Raw genomic sequence first — 4,983 nt, 5'->3', positions numbered from 1 at the left:
GCATACATACAAGGTGGCGGGGCGGGGAGGGCGGTAAATGTAGGATTAGGCAGGAGAAAAATTACATTGAATAATATGTACACGTTTTTCAACTAGGCTTTAAATGAAGGTATTGTAGTTGAACACTTGATATATATCAGAAAGATTGCTCCATATACGAGGGCCAGTATGCCTCAATGGATTAAGAAGAATTGGTGTTTTAACATTGGAATAATGAAATTCAATGCTTAGCCGAGTATTATGACAATAAACAAAATGATTTATTGAATATATTAACATTATATATTAACAAAATATATTAACAGAACCTCACGCTTCGTAAATTCTTTTGTTCCAGTTTCAATTCGTGCATTTAATAGCCATACTTGAAATTATGTTACCCCACTGCCTTTATCTTACTTTCTCTTATCTTTTCTTGTTGATTTGTATAATGTTTAATATATGTATCGTGTAATCTTCTGTGTGTATCATGTAATATTCTAAATTATTTTGTGCGAACAAATTGAATTTCCATTTGTACTTGATTGCAATTGGACAATAAAAATATCTGAATCTGAATCTGAATCTGAATGAGGATATTTATATGTTCATAATATGTATTTTCTGAATGTTCTGAACTGAATCATGATCCTAAGCACTGTTTGAAGACATTGAATTTTGTGAGATATTTTCTTATTTTTGAGCAAGCGCCATGAGCGCCCAGTTGAGGCGGATACCGGCGCTATACAAGAAACCAACATCAACATCATTTTCTCTGAATTGTCGATATCTTGTACATGTAGGTGTCAGCGTATTTCCTTTGATTCACACAATATATATAGTGTCTTTCTCTATTAAAGCAATATACATTATATTTGCACATCTTCTTTAATTACTAAAAAAACCTAACTTATCGTACATGTATTATGTAACTTTACTCCTTAGGGGAAGTCAGACCTGAAAACAAGTTAGGTTGTGTGAAAATAGAAAAATCAAAGAAACAACTCAATAAAAATTGAGAAAATTTTAATTAAAAAAAAATTGATATCGACATTTGATTGTTGACACTACTAATGATGGGGACATCCTCTCATTGGCAATGTGACCAACGTGTGTGACGTCACACTTAAAAATACAACTCTCAGATAACTTTTTTTACATCAACTGGCACTGTTATCAAGTCCATTAATAGACCAGTTGGTGTTTCACAAAGATTTAAGTATGGCTTAAGTCGCACTTAAATGCCGACGCGTACATGATATGCAACGCGCGATCTTATTGATAGATATGCAGTAGTGCGCGTCCTCATGACACGATCTGACCAATGCGGTCAAGCCTTTTATATCGCACGCAACTAGGTATTTAAGTACGACTCTAAGTCATACTTAAATCTTTGTGAAACACCCCCTGGGTTTTTTTCCATGGAAGGACATGTGATGTAGCTGTCATTTAACGCATCTAGAAATAAAAGTGTTTGCACTATAAATAAAATGAGCAAAAATCGATTTCTTGAGGGTGTGTTTCCAGTTTACAAAGGGGAGAGTTGTACTTGTGTAACATCACACATCTTAGTTGCATTGCCAATTGGAAGATCCCCATAGCAGCAGCGATTACAACATCTTTCTTTTTATTATCAGTGGCGTAACAGGCTGGGGGCGGGGGGCAAACTGCCCCCCCCCCCCCGCACTGTTGAAAAAACTGATTTTACAGAAAAAAGAAGATTTTGCAGAAAGCAATAACAGAATCATTCTGTAAATCTTAAAACAGGAATTTTTCTGCAATGTAACAGAACAGGTCTGTTTAAAAATGGGAAAAGGGTGTTTTATTTAAGGACATTTGTAAGATTCCATTCACCAAATATCGATTTCCTGTAAGATTACGCAATCTGGTAAGATTACAGGTGTTCTCGAGACTCTGCTGCAGGAACTTCTTTTATTTTAAGGATACATTTTCTAACAGTGCGGCGGATATCACCGGAAAAAAAGAAAAGAGAAAGGGGAGAAAGGGAACGAAACAAAGAAAGAAAGAAAGACAGACAGACAGACAGAAAGAAAGAAAGAAAGAAAGAAAGAAAGAAAGAAAGAAAGAAAGAAAGAAAGAAAGAAAGAAAGAAAGAAAGAAAGAAAGAAAGAAAGAAAGAAAGAAAGAAAGAAAGAAAGAAAGAAAGAAAGAAAGAAAGAAAAGTGGAAAGTGGGAAAGGAAATGAAATGAAAGAAGAACATGTAAGGAAGTACAAAATATCCTGAAATACTAATATATTAGCATGATTAGCAAGAGAAAAATGTAAAATAAAAAGATGTAACTCAATGGCACGGGCAAGAATGGCTGCAAAATGGGAGGAAGAGGAAAAAAGAAACAGGAAATTACAGTAGAGCCAAAAGCTATATTGGAAAAGCAGAATATGAAGAAAAGGGACAAGAAAAAAGGAAATAACTTAAGAACACAATCAGGCTGTCGAGGATTGAAAAATATAGAGAACGGGAAAAAAGGTGGATGGAGTCTGTTATAAGCTTGCCTAATTTTATGCAATAATGGTCGCAATCAGGACAAAAAAAAAATCCTTAGCCAAGGGCTAGTTATATCCCCCTATATTATGTCCTAAGTTACTGAAGTAAAGCTTGACGCTGGCTATATTTACCATAAACATGATAAAAATCCTCTTAACATTTACTTTGGCTAAATTTTCTAAAGCTACTATCACAGAATTAGAATTTAATTTCAAAATAATTTTAAAAGGCCATTTTTTCTATCACGAGGTCCTGGAGCTCCGCCCCAGAACAGTGGAGGCACCAAGGGGAAGGAACGGGGGAAATTTTTTCATAGGCATACTACTAAAGCTGCAAAGCGCTCCAAAACAACTTTTTCGTTCTTTAATTTTTGAACATTTTCTCATCCATTCACTGTTAGTTTCCAACAATGTTGGTTACTAACATAAAGCTTTCAGGTCATTAGGCATATATAAGTAAATTATCTGTTCACATGGGGCTTAAAAAATCCAATGTCCAAGTCAATATGCTTCTCCCGATTACAGTTTTCATTATTCGTTTTTAGCTATATCACATCCTGTGTATTCATAATTTTCATAAAATAAAACAAATTCGGCTCGCGCTACGCGCTCGAATCAATTGTTTAATTAGATAGTCATCCAGTTATGATTACAAAAAGTGCTTAAAACGTCCAGTTATCATCTTAGAACATCAAAAAGTTTCAGATAATCTTCATAACGAAATGCAAACAGCTAGTCATTAACAGATCAATTTTGAAGTCAGTAGGGTCTATATTAAAACATAAATTAGCTCGCGCTTCTCGCTCGATTTTGTAAACTTACCAAAGTATTTGTGTCTTGCCCCCTCAAGTGTTCTTTTGCCTCTCCCTAGGTTAAAAATCCAAGTGCCGCCATTGCCCCGGACCCGATCCGCATAGCACTGGCCCCCCAAAGTTCTACAACCTAGAACAAAACAGAAAAGATGAAAGAAAATGAAAGGAAAGGAAGATGTAAGATATGATGTTATTTTCTGCATACCATGTCAAAATTAATCTCAGGTAGATTATCATGAAAAGGTGATTTTTTTTCTCGCTCGCTTCGTGACTTATATTTAAGCAACTTTTTGCCGGGCGCGCCATGCTGTGCCCTTAATTTTGTGTACTTATCACGCATTGAGCTTCGCCCTAAAAAAAATCATGTTCATACCATGATATGACTGGGAAATGTTTGGCTCTTGCCCCCCCCCCCCCCGATCACCGAATCCTGTTACGCCCCTGTTTATTATTCCAACAACTCAAACTTTCTTTTGATCTTATTCTTTGATTTACTAACGGAGCAACTATACTGACTTATAACGAATACCCTGAACGAATTAATTTATTCAAAACAAATCATATATCATACACATGGATCACAGTATAGTACATTTACAGAAGTTTATAATAACATGGATGGTTTTTAGGACCCCGAGAGAAGCTAGGTTTGTGAGAGGGGCCCCGTCCAAATGAAGGTTTTGGGCTGAATCATAACAAACGAGCACCAAATCTGGAATTCGGTGGGACCATGGGTAAAAGCCAACTGACTAATGCAAGAAAAGATTGATCGTCATTATTATTGTGGGTCCTACCTCCATGATGCCATCAGTCAGTACTAGCATCGACAGGAAGCCCCAATTCCATAGGTGTTCTTTGTAAGCACACATTAGATAAATAGAATCATTATAAGAATACATAATACAGTAATAGTAAAGAACGTATTTACACTGTATGAACACACCCTTACGCACACACACACCCACACACACGCACATGCAACAGACAAATAGCACAAACAGGTCAGCAAGAGTAAACAATAAATTAGATTTTAGATTTAGATTTTATTGAAAACTAACTTGAAAATTATTAAAATAATCATTGAAATAACGTTGCTTTTAATAGAAAGGATTTAAAACCTCGAAAGCGTTGTACTGTTTTTGTTTTCATATCAAGACAGTGGCAGTTTATTTCATTCTCTAAATTGTTCACACAGAGCCGAGTGGGGTGTAAAGCAACATTTCCACTTTGGCGAGTTGGAGTTGCGAGTCATACGCGAGCTGCGCGAGCTCTAACTCGCCTTAACTCGCACAAGCTCGCGTGAAATTTACATTTTTTTCTGGAATTTGCTTGAGTGACAACAGACTCAACATCGAGTGTCATACGCGAGCTGCGCGAGCTCTAACTCGCCTTAACTCGCACAAGCTCGCGTGAAATTTACATTTTTTTTCTGGAATTTGCTTGAGTGACAACAGACTCAACATCGAGTTTACTACGCTCGCTGTACGAGTGACCGAGCGCGAAACGAGTCAGACCGAGCTTAGTATGAGTTGCAGTGACCTTTATACGACTTAAAGCGAGCTATGAACGAGTTATCAAGATTTTGTTACGAGTGATAAGAGTTTCATACGACCAAGGGTGCGTTTATCCGCCACTTTTTTACCCTAGAATCATGATCTGAATCATGATTCAAATCATGATTCTGCA

Source organism: Lytechinus pictus, unplaced genomic scaffold (assembly GCF_037042905.1).
Source record: "Lytechinus pictus isolate F3 Inbred unplaced genomic scaffold, Lp3.0 scaffold_20, whole genome shotgun sequence".
NCBI lineage: Eukaryota > Metazoa > Echinodermata > Echinoidea > Temnopleuroida > Toxopneustidae > Lytechinus > Lytechinus pictus.
Note: the sequence above shows the minus strand (reverse complement) of the source record.